Here is a 19,288-nt window from a genome sequence, read left to right on the forward strand (position 1 = left end):
AATCTCCAGGGGCGCCTGGGTGGCTCAGTCAGTTAAGCGTCCAACTTTAGCTCAGGTCATGATCTCATGGTTTGTGAGTTCGAGCCCCGCATTGGGCCCTGTGCTGACAGCTCTAAGCCTGGAGCCTGCTTCGGATTCTGTCTGTCTGTCTGTCTGTCTCTCTCTCTCTCTCTCTCTCTCTCTCTCTCTGTCTCTCTCTCTCTGTCTCTCTCTGTCTCTGTCTCTATCTTTCTCTCTCTCAAAAATAAATAAATATTAAAAAAATTAAAAAATAAATAAAAATAATGAATCTCCAAATAGTATAGACCTGATTTCTTTCACTAGAAATCAACCAAGATTGAACCATCAGGATCTGGAGAGACCTTCCGACAGCTATCTGTGAGCTGGTTGTGATCGGCTTGACTGAGCAATTAGGCACTCATCCCCAGCAATCTCCTGACCCGATACCATTGACAACAATTCAGGGAGCACCATTCCAGGTCAAGAGTCAAGCTAAGTGCTACAGCAGACGCAAATAAGGGAAAGATCTGGTTTCTACCTTCTGGATATGAAAAGAGAAATAGTCTATTTCAGGGATGGTAATTACATTTCCCCTGCATGTCAAATCTTATTGGTTGACGGTGGCTGTGCCGAGTGCTATGTTGAGAATTTATAAAGCTTGATCTAAGGTTGGTGAGAAAGTACCAGGACTAATTAGCAATGTCTGCCAGGATGGAATCTGGGGGTGACAATGTGCTTTCCAGGTGTTTTCTTTGCCCATGTAGTATTTTAGATGGACTAGGACTCTACCCAGATTGGAGAAGGCTCCTCCTCCTGTCTACCACTTTCCATTCTAAAAGTTCCCTGCAGGTCCTGTAGACAAAGAGAAGGTCACAGGAGGAGGCCACTGAGGCCCCAGGTACTTGTTAGGCTAGCCCTTATGTTTCTCCTATCACCTCCAGGAAGAAAGCAAGCATTTCTGCTACTTTTCTTCCTTCTCCCCAAAAGAACACTTAAACAGCACAGAATCTGATCTTCTCCCATGTATGTTTGGTGCTATCATGCTTGAGATCAAAGGCAGGTACAAGGTGAGGTTGCAGAAACAAACATTCTCAATATCTAAGACTTCAAGACAGGGTCTTTTTTTGTTTTTGTTTTTTTTTCTTCTTTCCTTCAAGTTTTCTCACGTTGACTCTACTCCCACAGAGTAGAGGCCTCTGTGGCTCTCCCTTTAAAATTGTGACCTGAGAATGAACGAGTACGTCCTCCTGAGACAGCCTGGCATTTTCATAAAGAGCTTTAAGATCGAAGAGAGAAAACAAAATAATCACAGAAATACAAATGGTACGCAAGTGGTTAGGTTTCTAAAACATTAGGTTTGTGATCCTGAGTATACCGGTAAATCATAACTAGGAGAAGATTTCAAAATCCCTCACCCTCAATTAAAAGGCCCCCAATTCTGTGTGGGCAGCCAAAACCGACAATGGCATTTGCTGTCTCCTTTCTCATCTCTTAGAGAGTGACCTTCAGGTGGCTTTCGTCATCCTGAACCCTGGGATCTAATCTAAGGACAAATCCCAACTCTCTTTTCCCAGTCTTCCCCTCCCACCCAGGATCTTCCTCCTCATTTTCAGATCTTAGTCACACATCTGTTCCCCCAAAATATTCAAGGCAGCAGCGACTGGCTCCCACTGCGATCTAATGAAGGATGTTGCCCTGCGTTCAGTGCATTCTGTAAAGGTTTTGTTGAGTCATCCTCGCTCCCCACCTATTCACAGGAAGGAACTGTCTTACAAAAGTCCACCTACTAGAGTTTTAATATATTCTAACTCCTCACCGCAGTTTGGCAAGTGGGGCTCTAGCCCTGATTCAAGGAGCCTGGGGCTGGTCCGGGCTCATTAGGCAAGATTACAAAGATCAGGTAGTAATGGCTGCCATTGGTGTGGGAAATCCATCAACATTAGCCACAGACATATGTCACAATCCAACAGGAAAGAGAAACCCTTTTCTTATTTTATTTTATTTTTCATTTGAGAGAGACAGAGCATGGGCACGGGAGAAGGGCGGGGGGTGGGGGGAGATGGGAGAGAGAGAGAGAGAGAGAGAAAGAGAGAGAAAGAAAGAGAGAGAGAATCTCAAGCAGGCTCCCTGCTCAGCAAGGAGCCCCTTGTGAGGCTCAATCCCATGACTCTGGGATCATGACCCGAGCCGAGATCAACAGTTGGATACTCAACTGATTGAGCCACCGAGGTGCCCCACAACCCAACCTTAGTTGCATAATAACCATAACACCAATCCAGAGTTAGCAAATAAGAAAAGGGCCCCTTCTTTCTTGATGGGCTGGGCCAAGAAGCATTTGCTCAGTCTGAATGAGAAAGCAGCCACAGCAACCACAGAGAAGTATAATGCTAGGTTTCTAGAGTGATGGTCAATCCACATTTCTAATGCATTCCAGGCCTTTCCCACCACTCGTATTCTACCTGCAGCCAAAAAGGAGATCGTCTTTAAGAAAACTTGTATTTGTGGGGCGCCTGGGTGGTTCAGTTGGTTAAGCGTTTGACTCTTGATTTTGGCTCAGGTCATGACATCGGGAGCCTCGCATGGGGCTCTGTGCCAACAGAGCAGAGGCTGCTTGGGATTCTCTCTCTCACGCTCTCTCTGCTCTCTACCACTTGTACACACACACACACACACACACACACACACACACATACACACACTCTCTCTCTCTCTCTCTCTCCCTCTCCCTCTCAAAATAAATAAAGAAACATTTCTTTTTAAAAAAGAAAACTTGTATTCATTTATATGATGCTTATATTTGTCCTCTGTTGCAAGGGTATGTTGGAAGTGCTATGGTGACAGCTTACTTTAATATAATCAGGCCATAAATGCTGATACCAGGCAGCTTCCTGGGCCATCTAAGCCCTCCAGCTTCTGAATAAAATTCAGAAAGGTAATTGAAGTGCAAAACCAAATGGAGTCCACCACAAATTAATCTTTCCCTGACTGAAAAAGGGATGTGTCCCAAGATCCAAATGGATCGCCATTTTGTGGATTAAAAAAAGGGCACGTGATTTCATTCTGCCAACAAATATCCACAACTTTAAATGCAAACATTCTCACAATGGGTATAAAATAAAAGCTAAGGGTCTGACAGCCAATTCAGGCTCCTGCTCCTAACTTTAGTTCCTACCTAGCATGAAGTAGGAGCAAACAGTAGTCTTGGTGTATTTTTATATGGAAGGCAGCCATATCAACAGACTGTAAGAAATAAGGGGGAAAATAGCAGAGAGAAGAAGGCACAAAGTTATCATAGATATTGTTAAAATTCTCTGGTAGCAATTGTAGCAGGAATATGAAAAATGTGAAGAAAGAAAGGACGTATTCCCCAGTACTTCAATTTGGTTAATATCTTGTTAAGATTCTTTTAAGAATCACCAGGATTTCAGGATGTGAAAAAAAAATCTCATTAAATCTATGCGGTAGAAGAAAGCTATGTGTAAACTGAGGACAAAGTATGGGGGAAGCAGCTACAGAGTCAAAGAAGTTTGCCTCACTACGGAGGGAAACTTTTGATATTAGTACTTGGGGTTCTAGAGAGACACCATCAAAGAATTTTGAAATAAGAAAAACAAGATTGGAATTGTGACTTAAGACCAATAAAAAGGAATCCGAGATCAACAAAGTCAACTTAAGGAAATACAATAACTCATGCAACTAACACAAACTTAATTCAAACTCTGCGTTGAACAAAAAAACTTTCCACTGTGATTTAATTTCCCATGTGGTCTGCAGTGGGTTGAATTGAATTGTGTCCCCCAGGAGGATATATCCAGTTCCTCAAACCCAGTGCCTGCGAATGCAAACTTGTTGAAAATAAGGCCTTTGCAGATATAATTAAATTAAGGATCTCAAGATGAGATCATCCTGGATTTGGGGCGGACCCAAATCCAGCGAAGAGTGTCATTGGGTTTCCGCAGGAAGGAGAGAGACATTTGAGACACTGAGTCACAGAAAAGAAGGCAATACGAAGATGGCAGCCGCATTGGAGTTTGCCACCATGCACTAAGGACCGCGGGAGCCACCAGAAGCCAGAAGACACAAGGCAGGACCTCCTCTAGAGCTTTCAGAGGGAATGTGATCCTGCCAACACTTTGATTCGGACCCTTAGGCTCCAGAATTCTGAGAGAAAACATTTCTGTTGTTTTAAGCTACTGGCTTTGTCGCAGTAGCCGTCAGAAACTAATACATAGTTTGCGTTAAGGAAAAGAATGCAGTGACCTGAGGACTTAAGCGTCTAGCCCTCAAGCAGTTACATTTACCCCGTACATTTTAAAATTTGCATTCTATTTCTATGCAGCAACATCATGCACTCAGTGAATTCATCAGGATATAAGGTTACGCTGCCATGATCGTCCCCAAATCTGCTTTAACGTGCTACGACCCCATCAAGGGTTGGTAGGGGACAGCACGCTACATAATCACTCAAGGAGTCAATATCCACCATGTTGTGGCTGAACTGTGTCCAACATAGGCCTCCTGAGCAGCGGTAGAAGTCAGGGCACATAGAAATTTCATGGGGCGCCTGGGTGGCTCAGTCGGTTAAGCATCTGACTTGGGCTCAGGTCATGATCTCACTGCTCATGAGTTCGAGCCACGCGTTGGGCTCTGTGCTGAGCACTCAGAGCCTGGAGCCTGCTACAGATTCTGTGTCTCTCTGTCTTTCTCTCTGCCTCTCCTCTGCCCCCCTCCCTCAAAAATAAATAAACATTTAAAAAAAAAAAAGAAATTTCATACCAATTCTTCCATGTCTTAGCCTAGAAGAGAAAAGTACAACTTCTGTTCGGAGCCTACCAGCAAAAACTAATCACACGGCTTTCCTTACGGCAAGGGCAATGGAGAACGTTATGAGAGTCAACAAAACACTTTCTGAACGTTACCCTTACTGCCACACTTCATTAATGTGAATCCACATGGGTGAAAAAGCCTCTTGTCGTAGTAGACTCAAAAAGAGAAATTACTGAGCTTGTGAGATTGAAAATTAGCCCTTAAACCTTGGCAAATTCTCTTGTGCTTCTTAGGAGCATACCAGGTGGCTTTCTCTGGGCCACGTACAAGGCTACTGTTTCAGTGCTACGAGCAAAGAAAACATTTTTAAATTATTTTTTGCTTCTACGGCACAAAAAATACTGAAGAAGCTCCCCAAGATCCATCCCATATCCGGTATTCAATTCCAGACATTCCACAGCTTCTGACACCGTGGTGCATATGTGTAAGCCAACCCACCCCCCCCTCCCGCTAGGTACTATAAAATTCTGATTCCCTGGGATTCTCGAGAAGGAAGGTATTCTGGGACACTGAAATTCTTGTCAATTGCAGGACCAAGGCCAAGAAAATGTTTACGCCAAACCTTTACTACAAATTCTTTCGGAAATATCTGCAGACCGACGTGACTTGCTAAATGGAGTCAAACTTGAAAGAATCTGACGGTCTGAGTCCTGTAGCACCTGGGGAGTCATCATTCTTAACAATACCCTACTCAAAGGAGGGTTCCTCCACCCAAAGAATGAGGGAAAAACAGCACCCCGAGGGGCTCAAACCGTGGAACCCCTCCAGATCTGTTCTCTTCTTCCAGAAATCATTTGGAATCATGCCTATGCTGTTTCAGCCAGGTCTCAGGAGCCTGAATCCAATCCAAATTTACTTCCCACCATTTTCAAACAACAACAAAAAAATCTGGATCCCGATAATTACCACTGAGTATGATTTAGGGGAAAAAAAGTAAACACTCTTCAAATTGCGATCTGCTGCAATTTCCAGCTGAGGTAAACAAGCTTCACAAACACAAACGTTTGCAGAAAATTCTTCCTGTGCTGGTAAAAACTGTTTTTAAATTGATGCAGGTGGTCCTGGTGAGACTCCAGTCCCACATTCGCATTCGGGTATTCCCTTAAGGGCATGCTCCCTTCTGGCTACTTAACTGTTATTTTTGTTACCAATTAATAGGCGCCGTTAACTTGGAGGTGGGATTTAACAGGTGAGTGGGGATTTGGGACCTGAGAGGCTGCTGCAGGAAGGAGGGAAGCTAGGTCTCTCCCAGAAGGCACTGTCAGTTCCCTGTGATGGCGCCTTAAGGTCAGAAATAAATGTCTTACCTTGCAAGGGAATTGGCCTGAAGAAAGGGCAAAGGAGAGCTCATTTAACTTACAGCAAACCATCCAAGTGGTGGAACATATTGGAAGAGATGTCTTGTCCCATCACCAGCCTTGCCCTGTGCCACTACCCATCGAACGCAGGCAATCTAGAGACCTCTCCGTCCTATCCTCATTCAATAGCATTACTGGACGCTACCATGATGGAGGTCTCAAAGAGGAAACCAGATTCTTCCCCCAGAATGACCGGCCAGATTTCACTGACCTAGATAGATTAAAGAGAAACATGGATACTGTGTATAACCATGGGTAACTTTCCCACAGTAAATTTAGACTTGAAACCCAGACCGTTGACACTAAAGTTTCTGGACAGTCCTGCATTATTATGCATTTTAGTCAATATTGACTGAGTGGAAATCCATGTGTTCTCTTGCCTTCTCCGCAGATTCGGATAAAGGCTTGGTAAATCCAAATCATAGTCCCCATTTGAATGATTCAGATTCAGCTATCAGTAAATGATTACCAACTGTCTATTTTGGTAGACTTTTCGGTACTCTGCACTCTAACATAGAAACAACAGCCCGATTTTGTTCAGTGGAATACTCCTTCATTCACTGTCATGTTGATGACACTTGGCCAGGCCAATGAGAACGTTACATCCTTCAACCACCATCAAAACAAAACAAAACAAAACCAAAAATGGTTTTTGCTGGGAACACAGAACGGAGAGAGAAGATAGGAGAGACATGATGCTCTTATCTTCTCATCTTCTGGCCTGGATTTGTAAAAGCCAGATTGCCACCAAGAGGGAGACACATGACCTAACAACCATGAATACAAACCACAAAAAAAGTAGAACTGACGGAGGAAGGATTACCAGGACCTGACAGTCATTTGTAATGTTCTTTGAGCCCGAATCCAGCCATGCCTGAAGGTGGCAACTCCTAAACGTTTCAGTTGCTTAAGTCAATACATTTCCAGTCTTTTTGTGGTTGCTGTTTAAACATGTTTGGCTAGGGATTTTTTGTTACTGTATACTGACATAATCAAACTTACACATGTATGTTTCTAACACTGTGAAAGTAACCTTAAAATACAAAACACAGAGGCTAATCCCATAAGAAATTTACATGCTACATAAAATAGCACATATGATAGTACCCAGAAGTAAACGTTCATTGTTACGAATTAAACAACCTGCCGCTCTGATAAGTTTTCATGATAATTAGGAAAATACAGACAGGCAAGTGATTATAGCTCCACTTTTTCCCCATTTTTAAGTTTGGCTACTAATTACAAAAAGGACCCATTCCAATGATGATTGGAAAATCTTATTAGAGCTGATTTAGAGACCTTGAAACTTCCCATCCACCACCATCATTTCTTGCTTTTTTTTGTTCATAACGCATGGAGCCTTAGATTCTGAAGTCCAAGCTCTTTGGGGTAACAACCTGACACTACGACCTGAGATCCCCAAAGCACGAAGGATGTCAGAGAGGCCGTATAAATTACACACAGCAGTGGTGAGAAGAAATGAGTCACAAAGAAATTGTGCTCCTTGGAGTCTTATGAACATAATATTTCAAATTGAAACTAGAAAATCTTTGAAACAAATCGTACTACCTAAGAGTGGAAACCTTGGCAAGTGAAGCCCTGTGTTGCTAACATGTTATGATTAATCTAGAAATGGAAATGGAAATTTTATGTCTGGATCACTCTGCCTCCATGGAATAATGCCTCATACTGATTTTTGTAAACTGTGTTGGAATGCATCTTCACGTCAAGTTAATGTATAATATCCTTGTATAATACAAGTTAATGTATAATAGCCTTTCATTTCAGCTCAGTGGACCTCCTTTTGACTTCTTATAGAGGTTATTAGGTCTTCCGTTGATGAATTCCCTTAGTTTTTGCTTTCCTTGCTATGTCAATATGTCCTTCATTTGTGAAAGACAGTTATGCTGGATATAGAAAACTTAGCTGACAAGTTTGTTTGTTTGTTTTTCTTTCAGTGTTTCAAATACCACATCCTATCTGAACTTTCTAGTGAAAATTCTGTTCATCTTACTGGGGACCCTTTGTACATGATGAGTCACTTTTCTCTTGATGCTTTCAAGATTCTTTGTCTTTGTCTCTTGGCAACCTGATTATCATATATTTGGTGTGGATCTCTCAGTTTCTCTTCTTGAAACTCATTGAGCTTCTTAGATATGCAGATTAATGTCTTTGTCAAATTTGGGCAATTTGAACCATTGTTCATTCAAACCCTCTTTCTTTCTTTTCTCTTTCTCCTCTCCTTCTAAGACTCCCATTATGGATGTGTTGATACACTTGGTGGTGCCCCACAGGTCTCTGAGGCTCTGTTCATTTTTCTTTTTCTTACTGTTTCTCAGGCTGGAAAATTTCAACTTACTTGTTTTCCTTTTTCATCCACTTCAAATATAGCCCCTCTAATAAGTTTTTTATTCAGTTAGTCTATTTCCCAACCACAGAATTTCTACTTGTTTCTTTTTTTATCATTTCTATCACTTTATCAATATTCTCTATTTAGTGCAATTTCATTCTCATACTTTCTTTTAGTTCTTTATATTAGAGTCCCTTTAGTGCCTTGAACATATGTATAATAGCTGATTTAAAGTCTTTTTCTAGTAAGTTGAACACCTGGTGACAGTTCCTGTTTACTGCTTATTTTCTGTGTATGGGCCATACTTTACTGTTTCTTCATGTGTCTCATAATTTTTTATTGACTATTGGAAATTTTAAATAATATAGTGTCACAACTCTCGTAACTGGATTCCCTTCTCTAGGGTTTGTTGTTGCTTCTGCTGCTACTGCTGACTGTTGGGTTAGTGACTTTCCTGAACTAATTCTGTGAGGTCTGAATTCTTTCTCCTACAGAGTCACTGATGTCTCTACTTAGTTGTTTAGTGGTCAGCTACTTATTGGACAGAGATTTCCTTAACTTCTTAGAACTGATAAGTCTCCCAGACTTTGCCTATAGGCTTTCTGTGTATATTGGGACACATCATCAGTGGTCCTGAAGGTAATTTATGGTTCTGCCTCAACCTTCATGTTTTGCTTGTGCAGAATCTCAAACTCAACCATAAAAGAAATCAGTTTAGAGCTTCCTCAGGTCTTTCCTGAGCATGTCTTCTAGATTTTCAAGACTCTGTCACAGCTTTCCAAAGCCCCCTATGGACATTTCATTTACCAGTGTTTCTTTTTAAGTTTTTTGGTCAGCCTCCTGTCAGCCCCAACTATCAACATCCCCTTAGCTGTAATATTAAACAATTGTCACTGATTGTTTTCAACAAATGCTTTGGCAGGTAGGACTGTTTGCAGAGTGAATTATGAATCAAGACAAATGATGCTCTGAGCCAGCAAGCAACCAGATAGGTCCAATTCTGACAATGAGGCTTTCAGGAAACTCTGATTCGATTCTATCTCATACAGCGGTTGCTAAGCTGCTTTGCAGTTATCAGAGTTACAAGGCTATGTGTTTTCAAAGTTATCACAAAGATGAAGAAAGGGCATGGAATTAAGTTAAGTTAAAACACTACAAGGCTCATTGTTTTTACAAAGACTCAGCGGTTTTTCTTGAACAAACATGCCTGAGATTGTTGCAAGCCCTTAGTTATTTTCCAGAGTTCTGAAAAAGTTGATTTTGAAAATATTCCAGTGTTCTCATTGTGTTTATGAGAAGCAGATTTTCAGAGGCCCTTACTCTGTCATTGCCAAAGTTAGATCTAGTAGACAGTTATTATTAGCAAGTTTCTTTTAAGTTGAAAATAAAATTGTCAAAATACATAATGTAACACATAATTGAATAGAAAAAATAAGAAAAAAATCACATAGTAAAAAATAAAATATAATAGAAATAGATAAGAAATAGCATATGATTGCCATTATTTGCTTAAACATTTCTAATATTTTATCTCTACTGATGGACCAAATATTTAGGCAGGGCCTGACATCACCTTCCACAGATAACTGACAGAAATTGTTTTTGAGATTTTCAAATATGACCAGATATCATTTTATCAGTCAATAAGAGAGATTTCATTACAATGGCATTACAAACACAAAATCTCAATATCTTACTCTTAAAATTTTGTATCTGACACTCCTTATCCAATAGTGCGGTGAGTTGGGTGGGGGGAATCTCTGGCCATCACCCAGAGAACTAAACTGATGGAGGCTTTATATTGACAGCTGTTCTCACGATCAACACCACATGGGAAATCTTCCATTGGCTCTTGAAACTTCTAGCCAGAAGCAATATTACTTCTGCTCAGATTTCATTGGCTACAACAAGTTACATACCCATGCCTAACTCTAAATGAATTGGAATGGTATAATCTTGTCACATAACAGAAAGGAGAGAAAAAGTAAAATATTTGTGAACAGCTAAAACATCTACTGCAATGGGTCTTATCATTTTATTCTTTGTCTTTATCATTCTTAATTTAACAAGGATTACTGAGAGCTAAATATATATGTCAAATTTCAGAAGGCTATTTATCAAGTAATTACCAAAAAAAACCTATCTGGGAATGTATTAAATTTTAGTCATCCTTCAGTTTGTTTCCTTAAAGAAATTCTAAGAAAATGAATCCCAGAAGGAGAATTCTGGGTTCTTCTGCTGGAGTTGACAATGACCATAACTCTGGGGATACTATGGCCCACAATATCCTTTGGTATAAAAGGTTAGGAGGCAGAGATTCAGTGTTATTCTTAATTTTTCTTCATTCAACAAATGGTTATTGGCCAATACATACAAATCTTTGCCACTCATTTAACAAGCACTAATTGGCAGTCTATTATTTGACAGATTGAGTCCTACAAATATGGATTGGCACCTACAACGTACTAACTAGAAATAAGGAATATAAATATGATTTCAATCCAATATGTACCCTAAAAAGAGTATACAGAGTGGTGGTCATGTGATTAACCAAGTATAATGCAATGGTGATGTTTAAATTTCACGAATTTTCTATTAGTAGCAAAATTGACTTTCCAGATCCATGGAAAGCCTCAGACTTTCTTCCTTCCTTCTCCTTCTACTAAAAGTAGAGTAGAGAAAATAGATATTTGGGTAAGATGAAGTAATGGCCCTTTTTCTGGGTAGTGGATTCTCAAATTTTGTTATGTAACAGGATTACCTAGAAAACTTATTAGCAAGGCAGATACCCGGGGCTTACCCTCAAATGCTGTGATCCAGTTGGTACAACACATGCTATCAAAGACACCAATATATTCTCCTATTATGGGTTTTATTGTATATCTCTCCACCTCAAATATATATATAATATATATTATAGTCCTATATTATATATACTATATATATTATATATAGTATATATTATTATATATATTATATATTATTATATATGTATATGTATAATATGTAATATGTATATAATATATGTATATTGTATATATATTATATATGTATATTTAATATATATGTATATTATATATATATTATATATATATATATATATAAAATATATATATATTAAAGTCCAAACCCCCAGTATTTCAGTATGTGACCTTATTTGGAAATAGGGTCATTGCAGATATAATTATTTATAAGTTGAGATCATACTGGAACAGATTGGCCCTGAATCCAATAAGGCTGTTATCCTTATATATTAGTCTTCTTGGACTGCCATAACAAAATACCACCGACTAGGTGGCTAAGACTACAGAAATTCATTTTTTTACAATTAGAAAACTAGAAACCCAAGATCAAGCTTTCAGCGAGGTTGGTTTCTCCTTAGGCCTCTCTCCTGGTCTTACAGATGGCTGCCTACTCACCATGTTCTCACATGGCCTTTCCTCTCTCACACATATCCCTGGCATGTCTCTATTGTCTAAATTCCTCTTCTTTATAAGGACACCAGTCGAGTGAACCTCATTTTAACTTAATCACTCTTTAAAGGCCCCAGCTCCAAATACAGTCACATTCTGAGGTACCAAAGGTTAAGGCTTCGACATGTGGGGGGGGGGGGGGGGGCGGGGGACAAATTTCATCCTATCAAACCTTATAAAAAGCAGTGATTTGGACACAGAGGCCCACAGGGACAGCGCCGCATGAAGAAGGAGGCAGAGATCAAGTAACACAGCCAAAAGCAAGGATATGGAGGACAGCCAGCCAACCACCAGAAGCCAGGAGACAGGCACGGAAGAGCCTCCCTCACAGTCGCAGGAGGAACCAGCCTTCCAATACCTCAATCCTGGACTTCTCACCTCCAGAACTGTAAGACAACACATTTCTGTTGTTTTAACCATCCGGTTTGTGGTACTTTGTAATGGCAGCCCTAGGAAACAAACACACTCCCCTCCCCCCCCCACAGGTGGTGCCACCAGAGGTCCAACCTTCAGTCCTGCACTTCTTTGCCTGGATTTGCCTACCTTAGCTTTCTTGGCTGCCAAAGTTCGCTTTGCCTGCCTGTGTATCAGGGCAGAGGTGCTGGGGTACTAATGCTTAGTTGTCTTCAACTAAGAAGTGATGGAACTTGGTGTGTGAATACCACAGACCCTTGCTCGTTGAGGGTGCTAAGTGCACCCTAGCCACTGAGTTTCTTCAGGGGATTAACCTCTGGTTGCTTAATAACACCCCCATTATTGGCTGCCTTGTCTTCTCTGGTGCCTTTCTCATTCCTTCACAGCATTTCCTTCCCCGCCCCTCCTTCACTGAGATTCTTGTCTCGGGCGTTATTTCGCGAGCTTCTAAACTAGTATATAGGTTGTGGAGTGGGGCCTGGATATCTGCATTTTAACGAGCTTCCCCATCATTTGGGCAGAAGTGGTTCGTGGATCACCCTTGGAGACAGACTTTTTCAGGGTTCCCAAGTTCTATCCCGGAAACCAGTTAGAACGACCTGAGTGAGCGCGATTACTCCGTATTGGTTGTCCCCTGGCACAAGCATTTTGCTGAGTTTGACTTTAATGTGACATCTTTGATCCTTACAAGTGAAACAGCTACTTAAAACTTTTTCTGAATTCATCATACAACTCTTATCATCCACATAAATTCCCTCCTTAGATTTTTTTTTTCTCTAAGAATTTATGCCAAGAAAATTTAAGTCTCCTCTAAAGAGCCAGGGTTGCTTCTCTGTGATAATGGGAGGTACGCATTTGCTTTTTCCTCTTTTGCCCTGGTGACCAGGAAGCTCTAAGACAAATCAGATGTTCAGTCACTATAATTATTGAGCCCACATTCATATCCTATTTGCTTCTTATCCTTTCCACGCTCTTATATTTCAGTTCTACCTATATTTCCTTTTCAAAAGAGTCCAGGGAAAGCAAATAAAGCAAAGATTATTGTGTGAACAAGGAATAATAAAGTCTCCAAGGTCACCAAATCACCACGCCAAACAGCCTCTCCTTCTTTGCATTTTCTATGATGGGACTTTCCCCCAAGGAAATCTAAATGGAGTATCTCACTGGCAAAAGAAATCTGAGTGAAGGATTCTTAGCAAAAATCACTAACAGCGCTAGACTACGGAATGCACTTGACCCTGAGCCAGCCACCCAATGACAATCATTTGGCCTCTAAATCTGAATATACCCTTCGCTGAAAAGTACATTCAGAGGAAGAAAAAGACTGACTGTCTCAATAGGATCCCCAAAGGGACATGTTACCCTTGCTGAAGAGTCATTGGTTTGGCAAAAAGTAACCATGTGCATTTCCTCTTGGGAAATATACATTTCCTCCTTTTGAGAAAGCAAGAGTTCTCGTTTCATTTCAGCTCAACTCTGGAGTGGCCCACTTCAGACAACCGCAGTTTTACAAACTGAGTCAGACTCTCTGAGCCCAAACTCCCACCGATCCCACAGGGACTTAGAAGAACCCCTTGGGCTATTCTGTACAAGAGGATGTGCTCAGTGGTACCCTGAAAGTGATACCTTCTCTTTGTAATGTGAGATAAAGAGAAAAGACACAGCAAATAATACTCAAATAGAGACAGAAAATGTGAAACTCATGAGCATTTTTTCCATCCATCGTTTTGGCCAAAGTTTCCGTACATCGTAGGCACTCAACCACTGTTCAACAAAATAACTTATTTATTTTTTAAAATGACATTCTTGTGAGACAGGTAGGAGGAAACATTATTTTTATTTCATAGGTGGGGGAGAAAAGAGCACACCGAGATGGTCTCTTATCTGAGGTCATACATTGCAAATGACAAATGACGTAGGTCCCATTATCTCCCACCTTCCCCTAACAACCCACACCTCCTCCTGTGTTTGTACCTTAGTTAATGTCCTCACTGCCCACACCACCCCTCTGGTTAAAATTCTCAGAATCAAACACAACCCTCCTGCCCTTTTCCTTCCTATACAAGCTGTCACCAACCACTACTAAGCCTGCCCCAGAATCTGGCTCCTCACAGCCATGACCTTGCTCCCTCCTTGTCTCTCACCGGGATACTCAGCCAGCCAGTTGGCCACCAATCCATCATATTTCGAGTACCGCATTGTGCAGGATTCTGAGCTAAGGGACTAAGCAATTGTGTTAAAAGAAGGGGAGAGGAGGTGCCTGCTTCCAAGGAAATTAGAGCCTCAAGGGGAAGACATTCAGAAAAACGACAGTACATGGAAGTGCCGCAGTGGAGATAAGAAGAGGGTGCCATGGGCACACAGAGTTCAGGCACTCGTTGGTTCATTCCTTGACAAATATTTGAGCAAACTGTGTCCCAAGCATTGGTCTGGGTGCTGGAGATCAGTTATGATCAAGACCAGTAAGTTTATACTCCACCCATGGAGCTTACACATTCATGGAGGAGACAGACTACACAATTGTATTGATGATGGAGGATGAGACAGGTGCTAGGTAGGTGAATACATGAATAGACGGATAGATAGATATAGATATAGAGATATAGAGATAGATAGATAGATAGATAGATAGATATAGAGGTAGGTAGGTAGATAGATGATAGATAGATAGATAGATAGATAGATACATAGATAGGTAGATGATAGATATAGAGATAGATAATTAGATGATAGAGATATAGATAGATAGATAGATGATACATAGATAGATAGATAGATAGATAGATAGATAGATAGATAGATATAGAGGTAGGTAGGTAGGTAGGTAGGTAGATAGATGATAGATATATCGATAGATAGATATAGAGATAGATAGATGATAGATATAGAGATTGATAGATACAGAGATAGATACAGAGATAGATAGATAGATAGATAGATAGATAGGTAAATAGGTAGGTAGGTAGGTAGGTAGGTAGGTAGATAGATATAGAGGTAGGTAGCTAGATAGAGAGAGATAGAGATAGAGAGATAGATATAGAGAGATGATAGAGAGAGAGAGAGAGGTAGCTAGATGATAGATAGATAAATGGATACATGGATGGATGAGTGAAGAGATAGATAGAATATTAATGGCTCCACGGAAAAATGAAGCAGGGAGAGAGGAGAGCTGATCTCAAGCACCTAGCACCTATGGCAGGTCCTAGGGTCCAGGATGATCAGGGAAAGCCTCTGTGGACGGATGCAATTGGGGCCAGGATCTGGAAGTGCAGGAGCACACCAGACAAATACTGGGTGAAAGATGCAAAGCAGACCGAACACCAAGTGCACAGATTCTGCAATGAAACGTGCATTTCCCTCCATCCAGGACCCAGGGCCAATTTCAGGAAGGTGAAGCACGACCTGAGTACAGGAATGAATGGGTCACCAGATAGAGGCAGAGAAGGAGAGCCTCCCAGCCAAGGGCCGATGTGGGCAGAGAACAAAGCCAGGAAAAAGGAACGGTTCATTCTGGGAGCTCCTAGAAGTTAGAAATACCCAGCCACCAAGCAGTTTGGGATCTCTGCCACCAGCTTCCCACCCCATGCACACTCCAGGCTTTTTACCTCATCTTTGCTTCATTTGAACTGTCTTTCGATACAGGCACGTCACCCAGGGATGCTGTTTGTGATCAGCCACTCCTATGAACACTGGTTCAACCAGGCACCACGGTTAAGGCTTTGGCTCATTTCCACCTGTTGGCCTGGCCTGAGGGTGCCGATGTGAGGTCACGGGGGACGGAGAGACCTCAGACCCGGCCCACAGGTTCCCAGGGAGGTGCCCTGCAATTCCTTAACTGTGCCCGCTCTCCTTTCTGGGCATCAGCCCAGGATAAGGGTTGGGCTTGGCTTCGCTTCACTGACTTCTTTGCAAGAGTAAGCACGTCCTCAGTTTCTCCATCTGTAATACAAGGACCAAGAGTTTGTGCCCTCCTCCTCCTCCTACTTTTCAGAGCCCCAGGAGGTTAATTAAATGTAGCCCATAAAGCCTGGAGAATTCCACGTAAATACAAGATTAAGCCTTGAGCAGCAGGCAGAGGGCTGCTTTTCATTTCTACATCAGCGCTCTTTATTTTTTGCTACAGAAGCAATTCCGTCTCACCAGAATTCACAACTAGAGGAAAAAAAAAAAGCATTCCCGATTTTACTTCTGTATAATCCAGAAACATATGGCCCCCGGATCTATTACAAAAGAAGCCAGAAGGGGCCGGGTGAAGTGTCACCAGGCAGAAGGAGCCCAGCATGGGGGACATGCTACCGAGAAGGCATGAAAAGAAAGAAGTAATTCGGCCAGACTGAAAGAGGAGAAGGAAAAGAAAGTAGGGCACGCAGCCGAGGCAGGCCACCGGCCCTCCCTCCGTCCTCATTCTGGGGAGCAGGAGGCCTCGAGAAGGCGCCCACAGAATGACAGCTTATCACATTAGCTCTTAAGCCAACTGCTCCTACGCTGTGACCCGTTCAGCCAGGAGAGCCACCCACGTCCCTACTGCCTTGCTAAGAACTTGGGTGTCATCCTTGATCCTCCTCCAGGGTCCGGAAGGTCTTCAGAGGCGGAACCACAGGCAACAGTGAGGCTGCCAGTCAGTCCAGAACAACACTACAGACCTTGGGTGTTGACCCAGATGCAACACAGCACTGGAGAAGCCCAGTGGTGGGGAAAGGGAAGGTTTCCCAGCAGTGCACGCGGATTGGCAGGCGTCTTGCTGAAATGGCCACTGCAAGACAATTGGCCTGGGACGAGGCATAAGCGTCTACACGTCTAACAACGCAGAGGAGGCTGACTCTGCTTGGCACACGACCATACTTTGTATTTGAGAAGGGGGGACCCAGGGTTAGGAAGCGGGGTCCTGCGGGGGACACTGGGAGCTACCAAAAGGTGTGTGTGTGTGTGTGTGTGTGTGCACATGTGTGCTCGTATGTTGCCCTGAGTAGGGATCAGTTTGTGATTCAGTAGGAATCAGGTGAAAACTAGAAAACTCTAGTCTTTGGGGACACTGTAATAGGAGACAGGTTGCCCAGGCTGAAATTCAAGAAATTGCTGAGGACAGGAGAGTCGTCTGGCACCCTTCGGAGCCCCGCCAACCGCTGTCACTGCAGCAGGAGACTGGGGACAGCACCCGGTTCACAGCCTCACTCTGGGCGGCCACAGTCCACAGACTGACTCCAGTCACTGCCCACGTGTCCCTGGGCGAGGCCACGGTGCCCGGGACTGACGGCTCCTTCCGAGTGTGGCCCTGGAGTTCTTGAACTTGAGGCAGAAGAGAAACATAGACCCCAGGAAGGTCAACGCTTTCCTGCAAACGGGCGCCCGGGCCATTTTATTTAACTAGAAAAAGAGATCTGACCTCAGTCTGAATTGCAATCGAGAAAGTCAGACGAATTGCTTACCTTTGTGGTCGGTGAACGCAACACAGCTGTTTTCATTTGAAAGAAGGTAAAAGTGCAGGACGGGCCTGGCCTTGGGAAAACTGCTCCAGACCGAGCACAAAACCAAGGCCGCCCACGCCTCTCCAGAAGGTAAGCTGTACCGCAGCTCCAGAACGCAAAGGCACCATGATGGGTTTGTTCTTTGCTCTTCAATGTGGGCGGGGGCGGGAATCGAGCAAGAGAAAGGAAAAGGATCTAGAGCAACTATGAAAGCTGGAGTGTGTGTCGCCCCTCTTCCAAGCCCATCTGGGACTGAAGAAAACGCCCCGACTGTTCCGCGGGGCCCGTGCTTGTGCAAGCGGCACCCAGGCTGTGGGAACTTGCAAAGTTTTAAGTCTGAATAAACAGAGCACAAGAAAAGCATTTCCAAGGGCCGCAGGGAGGGAGAGAGAACACGTAACAGGGGGATGGCTTGGGGTTCAGAAGCAAACCCTAGTGCCCCGCGAAGCCTGTTTTTCCTCTCTCCAGAGTTTCGTTTCTCTTCGCGTCTCAAATCCTGGCGTCCTCACAGGTTTAGGAGGGGAGGGGTAAATCTGGGCGAGCTCCAGGGAGGGGCCATAGGAGCCGTGACCGTCCTGACAACTACCAGGAATCAGGCCAGGTCAGGCCAGGAAGGCGCACCTGCTTTGTCCCTCCATCTCTGTCCAGTGTGACTGGGGACTGGGCTCTGGGGTTCCAGAGGGCTCGGCTGGTTTCTCGAGAAGCATGTGTAAGAGAGTACACACGCGTTAAAGAAATTCCCTTTGATTCTTACCTCTTATTACCGCAAAATCGCCCTGCTGCCCTGTCCCCCGAGAGCTCGCGGACCTGAGCCCATCAATCTGTGTTAAAGAGGGAAAAAACTAAACTTGGGGACAGGCTAGGGAAGGGGAGTTTGTGGGAATGCTGGTGGTTTTCAAAGTAACGCATCAAAATGTGAAACTAGATGTTTTCCAATATTATTTCTTACCAGGCTTGTGCTGTGAGCTTGGAACTCTGGTCAATCAAGGACGTTTGGGGGAAAGGGAGGTGCACAAATTGGGAACTTGCAAAGTTTTGAGTCTGTTCACTCTGGAGCTGCCCTCACGGAGCAGGCCTAGCCTCACCCGGTGCTGCTTGGGGTCCTGGGGTCCCAACTACGGTTGCTGCTAAATGCACTTCACGGTCGATTATATCCCGATGACCCTGGAGAAGGAACAGAGGAGTCAAAGATCCATTTTCAGATTTCCATAGCAGGGAAACAAGTGTTTTACCTTCAGGCCCTGTGACAATTTAAAAAAAAATAATTCAGGAACTTGGGGCACCTGGGTGGTTCGGTCGGTTGAGCATCCGACTTCGGCTTGGGTCACGGTCTGGTGGTTCGTGAGTTCGAGCCCCACCTCGGGCTCTCTGAGGTCAGCACAGAGCCTGCTTCAGATCCTC

Source organism: Felis catus, chromosome B1, assembly GCF_018350175.1.
Source record: "Felis catus isolate Fca126 chromosome B1, F.catus_Fca126_mat1.0, whole genome shotgun sequence".
Taxonomy (NCBI): Eukaryota; Metazoa; Chordata; class Mammalia; order Carnivora; family Felidae; genus Felis; species Felis catus.